We start from the raw sequence: 19,386 nt of genomic DNA on the forward strand, positions 1-19,386 counted from the left end.
CACACTCCACACAGCACAGGTTACACACACACTCCACACAGCACAGGTAACACACACACACTCCACACAGCACAGGTAACACACACACACTCCACACAGCACAGGTAACACACACACACTCCACACAGCACAGGTAACACACACACACTCCACACAGCACAGGTAACACACACACACTCCACACAGCACAGGTAACACACACACACTCCACACACACACACTCCACACAGCACAGGTAACACACACACACTCCACACAGCACAGGTAACACACACACACTCCACACAGCACAGGTAACACACACACACTCCACACAGCACAGGTAACACACACACACTCCACACAGCACAGGTAACACACACACACTCCACACAGCACAGGTAACACACACACACACCACACAGCACAGGTAACACACACACACACACCACACAGCACAGGTAACACACACACACTCCACACAGCACAGGTAACACACACACACTCCACACACTGCAAACTCCACACAGCACAGGTAACACACGCACTCCACACAGGACAGGTAACACACACACTCCACACAGCACAGGTAACACACACACTCCACTCAGCACAGGTAACACACACACTCCACACAGCACAGGTAACACACACACACTCCACACACTGCACACTCCACACAGCACAGGTAACACACGCACTCCACACAGGACAGGTAACAAACACACTCCACGCAGCACAGGTAACACACACACTCCACTCAGCACAGGTAACACACACACTCCACACAGCACAGGTAACACACATTCCACACACTGCAAACTCCACACAGCACAGGGAACACACACTGCAAACTCCACACAGCACAGGGAAAACACACTGCAAACTCCACACAGCACAGGTAACACACACACTCCACACAGCACAGGTTACACACACACTCCACACAGCACAGGTTACACACACACTCCACACAGCACAGGTTACACACACACTCCACACAGCACAGGTTACACACACATTCCACACACTGCAAACTCCACACAGCACAGGTAACACACACACTCCACACAGCACAGGTAACACACACACACTCCACACAGCACAGGTAACACACACACACTCCACACAGCACAGGTAACACACACACACTCCACACAGCACAGGTAACACACACACACTCCACACAGCACAGGTAACACACACACACTCCACACAGCACAGGTAACACACACACACTCCACACACTGCAAACTCCACACAGCACAGGTAACACACACACTCCACACAGCACAGGTAACACACACACTCCACACAGCACAGGTAACACACACACTCCACACACTGCACACTCCACACAGCACAGGTAACACACGCACTCCACACAGCACAGGTAACACACGCACTCCACACAGGACAGGTAACAAACACACTCCACGCAGCACAGGTAACACACACACTCCATTCAGCACAGGTAACACACACACTCCACACAGCACAGGTAACACACATTCCACACACTGCAAACTCCACACAGCACAGGTAACACACACTGCAAACTCCACACAGCACAGGTAACACACACTGCAAACTCCACACAGCACAGGTAACACACACTGCAAACTCCACACAGCACAGGTAACACACACACTCCACACAGCACAGGTAACACACACACTCCACACAGCACAGGTAACACACACACACTCCACACAGCACAGGTAACACACACACACTCCACACACTGCAAACTCCACACAGCACAGGTAACACACACACTCCACACAGCACAGGTAACACACACACTCCACACAGCACAGGTAACACACACACTCCACACAGCACAGGTAACACACACACTCCACACAGGACAGGTAACAAACACACTGCACGCAGCACAGGTAACACACACACTCCACTCAGCACAGGTAACACACATTCCACACACTGCAAACTCCACACAGCACAGGTAACACACACACTCCACACAGCACAGGTAACACACACACACTCCACACAGCACAGGTAACACACACACACTCCACACAGCACAGGTAACACACGCACACTCCACACAGCACAGGTAACACACACACTCCACACAGCACAGGTAACACACACACACACTCCACACAGCACAGGTAACACACACACACACTCTCCACTCAGCACAGGTAACACACACACTCCACACAGCACAGGTAACACACGCACACTCCACACAGCACAGGTAACACACACTCTCCACTCAGCACAGGTAATACACACACTCCACACAGCACAGGTAACACACGCACACTCCACACAGCACAGGTAACACACGCACACTCCACACAGCACAGGTAACACACGCACACTCCACACAGCACAGGTAACACACGCACACTCCACACAGCACAGGTAACGCACGCACACTCCACACAGCACAGGTAACGCACGCACACTCCACACAGCACAGGTAACGCACGCACACTCCACACAGCACAGGTAACGCACGCACACTCCACACAGCACAGGTAACGCACGCACACTCCACACAGCACAGGTAACGCACGCACACTCCACACAGCACAGGTAACGCACGCACACTCCACACAGCACAGGTAACGCACGCACACTCCACACAGCACAGGTAACGCACGCACACTCCACACAGCACAGGTAACGCACGCACACTCCACACAGCACAGGTAACGCACGCACAATCCACACAGCACAGGTAACGCACGCACACTCCACACAGCACAGGTAACGCACGCACACTCCACACAGCACAGGTAACGCACGCACACTCCACACAGCACAGGTAACGCACGCACACTCCACACAGCACAGGTAACGCACGCACACTCCACACAGCACAGGTAACGCACGCACACTCCACACAGCACAGGTAACGCACGCACACTCCACACAGCACAGGTAACGCACGCACACTCCACACAGCACAGGTAACGCACGCACACTCCACACAGCACAGGTAACGCACGCACACTCCACACAGCACAGGTAACGCACGCACACTCCACACAGCACAGGTAACGCACGCACACTCCACACAGCACAGGTAACGCACGCACACTCCACACAGCACAGGTAACGCACGCACACTCCACACAGCACAGGTAACGCACGCACACTCCACACAGCACAGGTAACGCACGCACACTCCACACAGCACAGGTAACGCACGCACACTCCACACAGCACAGGTAACGCACGCACACTCCACACAGCACAGGTAACGCACGCACACTCCACACAGCACAGGTAACGCACGCACACTCCACACAGCACAGGTAACGCACGCACACTCCACACAGCACAGGTAACGCACGCACACTCCACACAGCACAGGTAACGCACGCACACTCCACACAGCACAGGTAACGCACGCACACTCCACACAGCACAGGTAACGCACGCACACTCCACACAGCACAGGTAACGCACGCACACTCCACACAGCACAGGTAACGCACGCACACTCCACACAGCACAGGTAACGCACGCACACTCCACACAGCACAGGTAACGCACGCACACTCCACACAGCACAGGTAACGCACGCACACTCCACACAGCACAGGTAACGCACGCACACTCCACACAGCACAGGTAACGCACGCACACTCCACACAGCACAGGTAACGCACGCACACTCCACACAGCACAGGTAACGCACGCACACTCCACACAGCACAGGTAACGCACGCACACTCCACACAGCACAGGTAACGCACGCACACTCCACACAGCACAGGTAACGCACGCACACTCCACACAGCACAGGTAACGCACGCACACTCCACACAGCACAGGTAACGCACGCACACTCCACACAGCACAGGTAACGCACGCACACTCCACACAGCACAGGTAACGCACGCACACTCCACACAGCACAGGTAACACGCACGCACACTCCACACAGCACAGGTAACACGCACGCACACTCCACACAGCACAGGTAACACGCACGCACACTCCACACAGCACAGGTAACACGCACACTCCACACAGCACAGGTAACGCACGCACACTCCACACAGCACAGGTAACGCACGCACACTCCACACAGCACAGGTAACACGCACGCACACTCCACACAGCACAGGTAACACGCACGCACACTCCACACAGCACAGGTAACACGCACGCACACTCCACACAGCACAGGTAACACGCACGCACACTCCACACAGCACAGGTAACACGCACGCACACTCCACACAGCACAGGTAACACGCACGCACACTCCACACAGCACAGGTAACACGCACGCACACTCCACACAGCACAGGTAACACGCACGCACACTCCACACAGCACAGGTAACACGCACGCACACTCCACACAGCACAGGTAACACGCACGCACACTCCACACAGCACAGGTAACACACACGCACACTCCACACAGCACAGGTAACGCACGCACACTCCACACAGCACAGGTAACGCACGCACACTCCACACACTCCAAACTCCACACAGCACAGGTAACACACACACTCCACACAGCACAGGTAACACACACACACACTCCACACAGCACAGGTAACGCACGCACACTCCACACAGCACAGGTAACACACACACTCCACACAGCACAGGTAACGCACGCACACTCCACACAGCACAGGTAACGCACGCACACTCCACACAGCACAGGTAACGCACGCACACTCCACACAGCACAGGTAACACGCACGCACACTCCACACAGCACAGGTAACACGCACGCACACTCCACACAGCACAGGTAACACGCACGCACACTCCACACAGCACAGGTAACACGCACGCACACTCCACACAGCACAGGTAACACGCACGCACACTCCACACAGCACAGGTAACACGCACGCACACTCCACACAGCACAGGTAACACACACACACACTCCACACAGCACAGGTAACACACACACACACTCCACACAGCACAGGTAACGCACGCACACTCCACACAGCACAGGTAACGCACGCACACTCCACACAGCACAGGTAACACACACACTCCACACAGCACAGGTAACACACACACTCCACACAGCACAGGTAACACACACACTCCACACAGCACAGGTAACACACACACACACTCCACACAGCACAGGTAACGCACGCACACTCCACACAGCACAGGTAACACACACACTCCACACAGCACAGGTAACGCACGCACACTCCACACAGCACAGGTAACGCACGCACACTCCACACAGCACAGGTAACGCACGCACACTCCACACAGCACAGGTAACACGCACGCACACTCCACACAGCACAGGTAACACGCACGCACACTCCACACAGCACAGGTAACACGCACGCACACTCCACACAGCACAGGTAACACGCACGCACACTCCACACAGCACAGGTAACACGCACGCACACTCCACACAGCACAGGTAACACGCACGCACACTCCACACAGCACAGGTAACACACACACACACTCCACACAGCACAGGTAACACACACACACACTCCACACAGCACAGGTAACGCACGCACACTCCACACAGCACAGGTAACGCACGCACACTCCACACAGCACAGGTAACACACACACTCCACACAGCACAGGTAACACACACACTCCACACAGCACAGGTAACACACACACTCCACACAGCACAGGTAACACACACACACACTCCACACAGCACAGGTAACGCACGCACACTCCACACAGCACAGGTAACACACACACTCCACACAGCACAGGTAACGCACGCACACTCCACACAGCACAGGTAACGCACGCACACTCCACACAGCACAGGTAACGCACGCACACTCCACACAGCACAGGTAACACGCACGCACACTCCACACAGCACAGGTAACGCACGCACACTCCACACAGCACAGGTAACACACGCACACTCCACACAGCACAGGTAACACACGCACACTCCACACAGCACAGGTAACACACGCACACTCCACACAGCACAGGTAACACACACACTCCACACAGCACAGGTAACACACACACTCCACACAGCACAGGTAACACACACACTCCACACAGCACAGGTAACACACACACACACTCCACACAGCACAGGTAACACACACACACACTCCACACAGCACAGGTAACACACACACACACTCCACACAGCACAGGTAACACACACACACACTCCACACAGCACAGGTAACGCACGCACACTCCACACAGCACAGGTAACGCACGCACACTCCACACAGCACAGGTAACGCACGCACACTCCACACAGCACAGGTAACGCACGCACACTCCACACAGCACAGGTAACACACGCACACTCCACACAGCACAGGTAACACACGCACACTCCACACAGCACAGGTAACACACGCACACTCCACACAGCACAGGTAACACACACACACTCCACACAGCACAGGTAACACACACACTCCACACAGCACAGGTAACACACACACTCCACACAGCACAGGTAACACACACACTCCACACAGCACAGGTAACACACACACACACTCCACACAGCACAGGTAACGCACGCACACTCCACACAGCACAGGTAACGCACGCACACTCCACACAGCACAGGTAACGCACGCACACTCCACACAGCACAGGTAACGCACGCACACTCCACACAGCACAGGTAACGCACGCACACTCCACACACTCCAAACTCCACACAGCACAGGTAACACACACACTCCACACAGCACAGGTAACACACACACACACTCCACACAGCACAGGTAACGCACGCACACTCCACACAGCACAGGTAACACACACACTCCACACAGCACAGGTAACGCACGCACACTCCACACAGCACAGGTAACGCACGCACACTCCACACAGCACAGGTAACACACACACACTCCACACAGCACAGGTAACACACACACACTCCACACAGCACAGGTAACGCACACACACTCCACACAGCACAGGTAACGCACGCACACTCCACACAGCACAGGTAACGCACGCACACTCCACACAGCACAGGTAACGCACGCACACTCCACACAGCACAGGTAACACACGCACACTCCACACAGCACAGGTAACACACACACACTCCACACAGCACAGGTAACACACACACACTCCACACAGCACAGGTAACACACACACTCCACACAGCACAGGTAACACACACACTCCACACAGCACAGGTAACACACACACTCCACACAGCACAGGTAACACACACACTCCACACAGCACAGGTAACACACACACACACTCCACACAGCACAGGTAACACACACACACACTCCACACAGCACAGGTAACACACACACACTCCACACAGCACAGGTAACACACACACTCCACACAGCACAGGTAACACACACACTCCACACAGCACAGGTAACACACACACTCCACACAGCACAGGTAACACACACACTCCACACAGCACAGGTAACACACACACACACTCCACACAGCACAGGTAACACACACACACACTCCACACAGCACAGGTAACACACACACACACTCCACACAGCACAGGTAACACACGCACACTCCACACAGCACAGGTAACGCACGCACACTCCACACAGCACAGGTAACGCACGCACACTCCACACAGCACAGGTAACGCACGCACACTCCACACAGCACAGGTAACGCACGCACACTCCACACAGCACAGGTAACACACACACTCCACACAGCACAGGTAACACACACACTCCACACAGCACAGGTAACGCACGCACACTCCACACAGCACAGGTAACACACGCACACTCCACACAGCACAGGTAACACACGCACACTCCACACAGCACAGGTAACACACGCACACTCCACACAGCACAGGTAACACACACACTCCACACAGCACAGGTAACACACACACTCCACACAGCACAGGTAACACACACACACACTCCACACAGCACAGGTAACACACACACACACTCCACACAGCACAGGTAACACACACACACACTCCACACAGCACAGGTAACACACGCACACTCCACACAGCACAGGTAACGCACGCACACTCCACACAGCACAGGTAACGCACGCACACTCCACACAGCACAGGTAACGCACGCACACTCCACACAGCACAGGTAACGCACGCACACTCCACACAGCACAGGTAACACACACACTCCACACAGCACAGGTAACACACACACTCCACACAGCACAGGTAACACACACACTCCACACAGCACAGGTAACACACACACACACTCCACACAGCACAGGTAACACACACACACACTCCACACAGCACAGGTAACGCACGCACACTCCACACAGCACAGGTAACGCACGCACACTCCACACAGCACAGGTAACGCACGCACACTCCACACAGCACAGGTAACGCACGCACACTCCACACAGCACAGGTAACGCACGCACACTCCACACAGCACAGGTAACACACACACACACTCCACACAGCACAGGTAACACACACACACACTCCACACAGCACAGGTAACACACACACACACTCCACACAGCACAGGTAACACACACACACTCCACACAGCACAGGTAACACACACACTCCACACACACTCCACACACACTCCACACAGCACAGGTAACACACACACACACACTCCACACACTCCAAACTCCACACAGCACAGGTAACACACACACACTCCACACAGCACAGGTAACACACACACACTCCACACAGCACAGGTAACACACACACACTCCACACAGCACAGGTAACACACACACACTCCACACAGCACAGGTAACACACACACACTCCACACAGCACAGGTAACACACACACACTCCACACAGCACAGGTAACACACACACACTCCACACAGCACAGGTAACACACACACACTCCACACAGCACAGGTAACACACACACACTCCACACAGCACAGGTAACACACACACTCCACACAGCACAGGTAACACACACACTCCACACAGCACAGGTAACACACACACACACTCCACACAGCACAGGTAACACACACACACACTCCACACAGCACAGGTAACACACACACACACTCCACACAGCACAGGTAACACACACACACACTCCACACAGCACAGGTAACACACACACACACTCCACACAGCACAGGTAACACACACACACACTCCACACAGCACAGGTAACGCACGCACACTCCACACAGCACAGGTAACGCACGCACACTCCACACAGCACAGGTAACGCACGCACACTCCACACAGCACAGGTAACGCACGCACACTCCACACAGCACAGGTAACACACACACACACTCCACACAGCACAGGTAACACACACACTCCACACAGCACAGGTAACACACACACACACACTCCACACAGCACAGGTAACACACACACACACACTCCACACAGCACAGGTAACACACACACACACACTCCACACAGCACAGGTAACACACACACACACACTCCACACAGCACAGGTAACACACACACACACACTCCACACAGCACAGGTAACACACACACACACACTCCACACAGCACAGGTAACACACACACACACACTCCACACAGCACAGGTAACACACACACACACACTCCACACAGCACAGGTAACACACACACACACACTCCACACAGCACAGGTAACACACACACACACACTCCACACAGCACAGGTAACACACACACACACACTCCACACAGCACAGGTAACACACACACACACACTCCACACAGCACAGGTAACACACACACACACACTCCACACAGCACAGGTAACACACACACACACACTCCACACAGCACAGGTAACACACACACACACACTCCACACAGCACAGGTAACACACACACACACACTCCACACAGCACAGGTAACACACACACACACACTCCACACAGCACAGGTAACACACACACACACTCCACACAGCACAGGTAACACACACACACACACTCCACACAGCACAGGTAACACACACACACACACTCCACACAGCACAGGTAACACACACACACACACTCCACACAGCACAGGTAACGCACGCACACTCCACACAGCACAGGTAACGCACGCACACTCCACACAGCACAGGTAACGCACGCACACTCCACACAGCACAGGTAACGCACGCACACTCCACACAGCACAGGTAACGCACGCACACTCCACACAGCACAGGTAACGCACGCACACTCCACACAGCACAGGTAACGCACGCACACTCCACACAGCACAGGTAACGCACGCACACTCCACACAGCACAGGTAACGCACGCACACTCCACACAGCACAGGTAACGCACGCACACTCCACACAGCACAGGTAACGCACGCACACTCCACACAGCACAGGTAACGCACGCACTCCACACAGCACAGGTAACGCACGCACTCCACACACACTCCACACACACTCCACACAGCACAGGTAACACACACACACACTCCACACACTCCAAACTCCACACAGCACAGGTAACACACACACACACTCCACACACTCCAAACTCCACACAGCACAGGTCACACACACACACACTCCACACACTCCAAACTCCACACAGCACAGGTAACACACACACTCCACACACACTCCACACACACTCCACACAGCACAGGTAACACACACACACACTCCACACACTCCAAACTCCACACAGCACAGGTAACACACACACACACACTCCACACACTCCAAACTCCACACAGCACAGGTAACACACACACTCCACACAGCACAGGTAACACACACACACTCCACACAGCACAGGTAACACACACACACTCCACACAGCACAGGTAACACACACACACACTCCACACAGCACAGGTAACACACACACACTCCACACAGCACAGGTAACACACGCACACTCCACACACTCCACACAGCACAGGTAACACACACACTCCACACACACTCCACACACACTCCACACAGCACAGGTAACACACACACACACTCCACACACTCCAAACTCCACACAGCACAGGTAACACACACACACTCCACACAGCACAGGTAACACACACACACTCCACACAGCACAGGTAACACACACACACTCCACACAGCACAGGTAACACACGCACACTCCACACAGCACAGGTAACACACGCACACTCCACACAGCACAGGTAACACACACACACACTCTCAACTCAGCACAGGTAACACACACACTCCACACAGCACAGGTAACACACGCACACTCCACACAGCACAGGTAACACACACACTCCACACAGCACAGGTAACACACACACACACTCCACACAGCACAGGTAACACACACACACACTCTCGACTCAGCACAGGTAACACACACACTCCACACAGCACAGGTAACACACACACACACTCCACACAGCACAGGTAACACACACACACACTCTCGACTCAGCACAGGTAACACACACACTCCACACAGCACAGGTAACACACACGCACACTCCACACAGCACAGGTAACACACACACACACTCTCGACTCAGCACAGGTAACACACACACTCCACACAGCACAGGTAACACACACACACACTCTCCACTCAGCACAGGTAACACACACACTCCACACAGCACAGGTAACACACGCACACTCCACACAGCACAGGTAACACACGCACACACTCTCCACTCAGCACAGGTAACACACACACTCCACACAGCACAGGTAACACACGCACACTCCACACAGCACAGGTAACACACGCACACTCCACACAGCACAGGTAACACACGCACACTCCACACAGCACAGGTAACACACGCACACTCCACACAGCACAGGTAACACACGCACACTCCACACAGCACAGGTAACGCACGCACACTCCACACAGCACAGGTAACGCACGCACACTCCACACAGCACAGGTAACGCACGCACACTCCACACAGCACAGGTAACGCACGCACACTCCACACAGCACAGGTAACGCACGCACACTCCACACAGCACAGGTAACGCACGCACACTCCACACAGCACAGGTAACGCACGCACACTCCACACAGCACAGGTAACGCACGCACACTCCACACAGCACAGGTAACGCACGCACACTCCACACAGCACAGGTAACACACACACTCTCCACTCAGCACAGGTAACACACACACTCCACACAGCACAGGTAACACACACACTCCACTCAGCACAGGTAACACACACACTCCACACAGCACAGGTAACACACGCACACTCCACACAGCACAGGTAACACACACACACACTCTCCACTCAGCACAGGTAACACACACACTCCACACAGCACAGGTAACACACACACTCCACTCAGCACAGGTAACACACACACTCCACACAGCACAGGTAACACACGCACACTCCACACAGCACAGGTAACGCACGCACACTCCACACAGCACAGGTAACACACACACTCCACACAGCACAGGTAACGCACGCACACTCCACACAGCACAGGTAACGCACGCACACTCCACACAGCACAGGTAACGCACGCACACTCCACACAGCACAGGTAACGCACGCACACTCCACACAGCACAGGTAACGCACGCACACTACACACAGCACAGGTAACACGCACACTCCACACAGCACAGGTAACACACACACACTCCACACAGCACAGGTAACACGCACACTCCACACAGCACAGGTAACACGCACACTCCACACAGCACAGGTAACACGCACACTCCACACAGCACAGGTAACACGCACACTCCACACAGCACAGGTAACACGCACACTCCACACAGCACAGGTAACACGCACACTCCACACAGCACAGGTAACACACACACACTCCACACAGCACAGGTAACACACACACACACTCCACACACTCCAAACTCCACACAGCACAGGTAACACACACACTCCACACAGCACAGGTAACACACGCACACTCCACACAGCACAGGTAACACACGCACACTCCACACAGCACAGGTAACACACGCACACTCCACACAGCACAGGTAACACACGCACACTCCACACAGCACAGGTAACACACGCACACTCCACTCAGCACAGGTAACACACGCACACTCCACACAGCACAGGTAACACACACACTCCACACAGCACAGGTAACACACACACACTCCACACAGCACAGGTAACACACACACACACTCCACACACTCCAAACTCCACACAGCACAGGTAACACACACACACACTCCACACACTCCAAACTCCACTCAGCACAGGTAACACACACACTCCACACAGCACAGGTAACACACACACTCCACTCAGCACAGGTAACACACACACACACTCCACACACTCCAAACTCCACACAGCACAGGTAACACACACACTCCACACAGCACAGGTAACACACACACACTCCACACAGCACAGGTAACACACACACTCCACACAGCACAGGTAACACACACACACTCCACACAGCACAGGTAACACACACACACACTCCACACACTCCAAACTCCACACAGCACAGGTAACACACACACACACTCCACACACTCCAAACTCCACTCAGCACAGGTAACACACACACTCCACACAGCACAGGTAACACACACACTCCACTCAGCACAGGTAACACACACACACACTCCACACACTCCAAACTCCACACAGCACAGGTAACACACACACTCCACACAGCACAGGTAACACACACACACTCCACACAGCACAGGTAACACACACACTCCACACAGCACAGGTAACACACACACACTCCACACAGCACAGGTAACACACACACACACTCCACACAGCACAGGTAACACACACACACTCCACACAGCACAGGTAACACACACACACACTCCACACACTCCAAACTCCACACAGCACAGGTAACACACACACTCCACACAGCACAGGTAACACACACACACTCCACACAGCACAGGTAACACACACACACACTCCACACAGCACAGGTAACACACGCACACTCCACACAGCACAGGTAACGCACGCACACTCCACACAGCACAGGTAACGCACGCACACTCCACACAGCACAGGTAACGCACGCACACTCCACACAGCACAGGTAACGCACGCACACTCCACACAGCACAGGTAACGCACGCACACTCCACACAGCACAGGTAACGCACGCACACTCCACACAGCACAGGTAACGCACGCACACTCCACACAGCACAGGTAACGCACGCACACTCCACACAGCACAGGTAACGCACGCACACTCCACACAGCACAGGTAACGCACGCACACTCCACACAGCACAGGTAACGCACGCACACTCCACACAGCACAGGTAACGCACGCACACTCCACACAGCACAGGTAACGCACGCACACTCCACACAGCACAGGTAACGCACGCACACTCCACACAGCACAGGTAACGCACGCACACTCCACACAGCACAGGTAACGCACGCACACTCCACACAGCACAGGTAACGCACGCACACTCCACACAGCACAGGTAACGCACGCACACTCCACACAGCACAGGTAACGCACGCACACTCCACACAGCACAGGTAACGCACGCACACTCCACACAGCACAGGTAACGCACGCACACTCCACACAGCACAGGTAACGCACGCACACTCCACACAGCACAGATAACGCACGCACACTCCACACAGCACAGGTAACGCACGCACACTCCACACAGCACAGGTAACGCACGCACACTCCACACAGCACAGGTAACGCACGCACACTCCACACAGCACAGGTAACGCACGCACACTCCACACAGCACAGGTAACGCACGCACACTCCACACAGCACAGGTAACGCACGCACACTCCACACAGCACAGGTAACGCACGCACACTCCACACAGCACAGGTAACGCACGCACACTCCACACAGCACAGGTAACGCACGCACACTCCACACAGCACAGGTAACGCACGCACACTCCACACAGCACAGGTAACGCACGCACACTCCACACAGCACAGGTAACGCACGCACACTCCACACAGCACAGGTAACGCACGCACACTCCACACAGCACAGGTAACGCACGCACACTCCACACAGCACAGGTAACGCACGCACACTCCACACAGCACAGGTAACGCACGCACACTCCACACAGCACAGGTAACGCACGCACACTCCACACAGCACAGGTAACGCACGCACACTCCACACAGCACAGGTAACGCACGCACACTCCACACAGCACAGGTAACGCACGCACACTCCACACAGCACAGGTAACGCACGCACACTCCACACAGCACAGGTAACGCACGCACACTCCACACAGCACAGGTAACGCACGCACACTCCACACAGCACAGGTAACGCACGCACACTCCACACAGCACAGGTAACGCACGCACACTCCACACAGCACAGGTAACGCACGCACACTCCACACAGCACAGGTAACGCACGCACACTCCACACAGCACAGGTAACGCACGCACACTCCACACAGCACAGGTAACGCACGCACACTCCACACAGCACAGGTAACGCACGCACACTCCACACAGCACAGGTAACGCACGCACACTCCACACAGCACAGGTAACGCACGCACACTCCACACAGCACAGGTAACGCACGCACACTCCACACAGCACAGGTAACGCACGCACACTCCACACAGCACAGGTAACGCACGCACTCCACACACACTCCACACACTCCAAACTCCACACAGCACAGGTAACACACACACTCCACACAGCACAGGTAACACACACACACTCCACACAGCACAGGTAACACACACACACTCCACACAGCACAGGTAACACACACACACACTCCACACAGCACAGGTAACACACACACACACTCCACACAGCACAGGTAACACACACACACTCCACACAGCACAGGTAACACACGCACACTCCACACACACTCCACACACACTCCACACAGCACAGGTAACACACACATACACTCCACACAGCACAGGTAACACACACACTCTCCACTCAGCACAGGTAACACACACACTCCACACAGCACAGGTAACACACGCACACTCCACACAGCACAGGTAACACACACACTCCACACAGCACAGGTAACACACACACACACTCCACACAGCACAGGTAACACACACACACACACTCTCCACTCAGCACAGGTAACACACACACTCCACACAGCACAGGTAACACACACACACTCCACACAGCACAGGTAACACACACACACTCCACACAGCACAGGTAACACACACACACTCCACACAGCACAGGTAACACACACACTCTCCACTCAGCACAGGTAACACACACACTCCACACAGCACAGGTAACACACACACACTCCACACAGCACAGGTAACACACACACACTCCACACAGCACAGGTAACACACACACACTCCACACAGCACAGGTAACACACGCACACTCCACACACACTCCACACACACTCCACACAGCACAGGTAACACACACATACACTCCACACACTCCAAACTCCACACAGCACAGGTAACACACACACACTCCACACAGCACAGGTAACACACACACACTCCACACAGCACAGGTAACACACGCACACTCCACACAGCACAGGTAACACACGCACACTCCACACAGCACAGGTAACACACACACACACACACTCTCGACTCAGCACAGGTAACACACACACTCCACACAGCACAGGTAACACACACACACACTCTCCACTCAGCACAGGTAACACACACACTCCACACAGCACAGGTAACACACGCACACTCCACACAGCACAGGTAACACACACACTCCACACAGCACAGGTAACACACACACACACTCCACACAGCACAGGTAACACACACACACACACTCTCCACTCAGCACAGGTAACACACACACTCCACACAGCACAGGTAACACACACACACTCCACACAGCACAGGTAACACACACACACTCCACACAGCACAGGTAACACACACACACACACTCTCCACTCAGCACAGGTAACACACACACTCCACACAGCACAGGTAACACACACACACTCCACACAGCACAGGTAACACACACACACTCCACACAGCACAGGTAACACACACACACACACTCTCCACTCAGCACAGGTAACACACACACTCCACACAGCACAGGTAACACACGCACACTCCACACAGCACAGGTAACACACACACACACTCTCCACTCAGCACAGGTAACACACGCACACTCCACACAGCACAGGTAACGCACGCACACTCCACACAGCACAGGTAACACACGCACACTCCACACAGCACAGGTAACGCACGCACACTCCACACAGCACAGGTAACGCACGCACACTCCACACAGCACAGGTAACGCACGCACACTCCACACAGCACAGGTAACGCACGCACACTCCACACAGCACAGGTAACGCACGCACACTCCACACAGCACAGGTAACGCACGCACACTCCACACAGCACAGGTAACGCACGCACACTCCACACAGCACAGGTAACGCACGCACACTCCACACAGCACAGGTAACGCACGCACACTCCACACAGCACAGGTAACGCACGCACACTCCACACAGCACAGGTAACGCACGCACACTCCACACAGCACAGGTAACGCACGCACACTCCACACAGCACAGGTAACGCACGCACACTCCACACAGCACAGGTAACGCACGCACACTCCACACAGCACAGGTAACGCACGCACACTCCACACAGCACAGGTAACGCACGCACACTCCACACAGCACAGGTAACGCACGCACACTCCACACAGCACAGGTAACGCACGCACACTCCACACAGCACAGGTAACGCACGCACACTCCACACAGCACAGGTAACGCACGCACACTCCACACAGCACAGGTAACGCACGCACACTCCACACAGCACAGGTAACACACACACACACTCTCCACTCAGCACAGGTAACACACACACTCCACACAGCACAGGTAACACACACACTCCACACAGCACAGGTAACACACACACTCCACACAGCACAGGTAACACACGCACACTCCACACAGCACAGGTAACACACACACACACTCTCCACTCAGCACAGGTAACACACACACTCCACACAGCACAGGTAACACACACACTCCACTCAGCACAGGTAACACACACACTCCACACAGCACAGGTAACACACGCACACTCCACACAGCACAGGTAACGCACGCACACTCCACACAGCACAGGTAACGCACGCACACTCCACACAGCACAGGTAACACACACACACACTCTCCACTCAGCACAGGTAACACACACACTCCACACAGCACAGGTAACACACGCACACTCCACACAGCACAGGTAACACACACACTCCACTCAGCACAGGTAACACACACACTCCACACAGCACAGGTAACACACGCACACTCCACACAGCACAGGTAACACACGCACACTCCACACAGCACAGGTAACACACGCACACTCCACACAGCACAGGTAACACACGCACACTCCACACAGCACAGGTAACGCACGCACACTCCACACAGCACAGGTAACGCACGCACACTCCACACAGCACAGGTAACGCACGCACACTCCACACAGCACAGGTAACGCACGCACACTCCACACAGCACAGGTAACGCACGCACACTCCACACAGCACAGGTAACGCACGCACACTCCACACAGCACAGGTAACGCACGCACACTCCACACAGCACAGGTAACGCACGCACACTCCACACAGCACAGGTAACGCACGCACACTCCACACAGCACAGGTAACGCACGCACACTCCACACAGCACAGGTAACGCACGCACACTCCACACAGCACAGGTAACACACACACTCCACACAGCACAGGTAACACACGCACACTCCACACAGCACAGGTAACGCACGCACACTCCACACAGCACAGGTAACGCACGCACACTCCACACAGCACAGGTAACACACACACACACTCTCCACTCAGCACAGGTAACACACACACTCCACACAGCACAGGTAACACACGCACACTCCACACAGCACAGGTAACACACACACTCCACTCAGCACAGGTAACACACACACTCCACACAGCACAGGTAACACACGCACACTCCACACAGCACAGGTAACACACGCACACTCCACACAGCACAGGTAACACACGCACACTCCACACAGCACAGGTAACACACGCACACTCCACACAGCACAGGTAACGCACGCACACTCCACACAGCACAGGTAACGCACGCACACTCCACACAGCACAGGTAACGCACGCACACTCCACACAGCACAGGTAACGCACGCACACTCCACACAGCACAGGTAACGCACGCACACTCCACACAGCACAGGTAACGCACGCACACTCCACACAGCACAGGTAACGCACGCACACTCCACACAGCACAGGTAACGCACGCACACTCCACACAGCACAGGTAACGCACGCACACTCCACACAGCACAGGTAACGCACGCACACTCCACACAGCACAGGTAACGCACGCACACTCCACAC

The 19,386-nt window shown here is 54.8% G+C and overlaps 1 protein-coding gene across 5 annotated transcripts in view; it reads left to right on the forward strand.

The window, feature by feature from the left end:
• LOC132882276 (A-kinase anchor protein 9-like) overlaps nt 1-19,386 on the forward strand; it is a 285,166-nt gene that overhangs the window by 180,639 nt on the left and 85,141 nt on the right. The gene's annotated exons all lie outside the window — the stretch shown is intronic.

This window comes from Neoarius graeffei, chromosome 2, assembly GCF_027579695.1.
Source record: "Neoarius graeffei isolate fNeoGra1 chromosome 2, fNeoGra1.pri, whole genome shotgun sequence".
Taxonomy (NCBI): domain Eukaryota; kingdom Metazoa; phylum Chordata; class Actinopteri; order Siluriformes; family Ariidae; genus Neoarius; species Neoarius graeffei.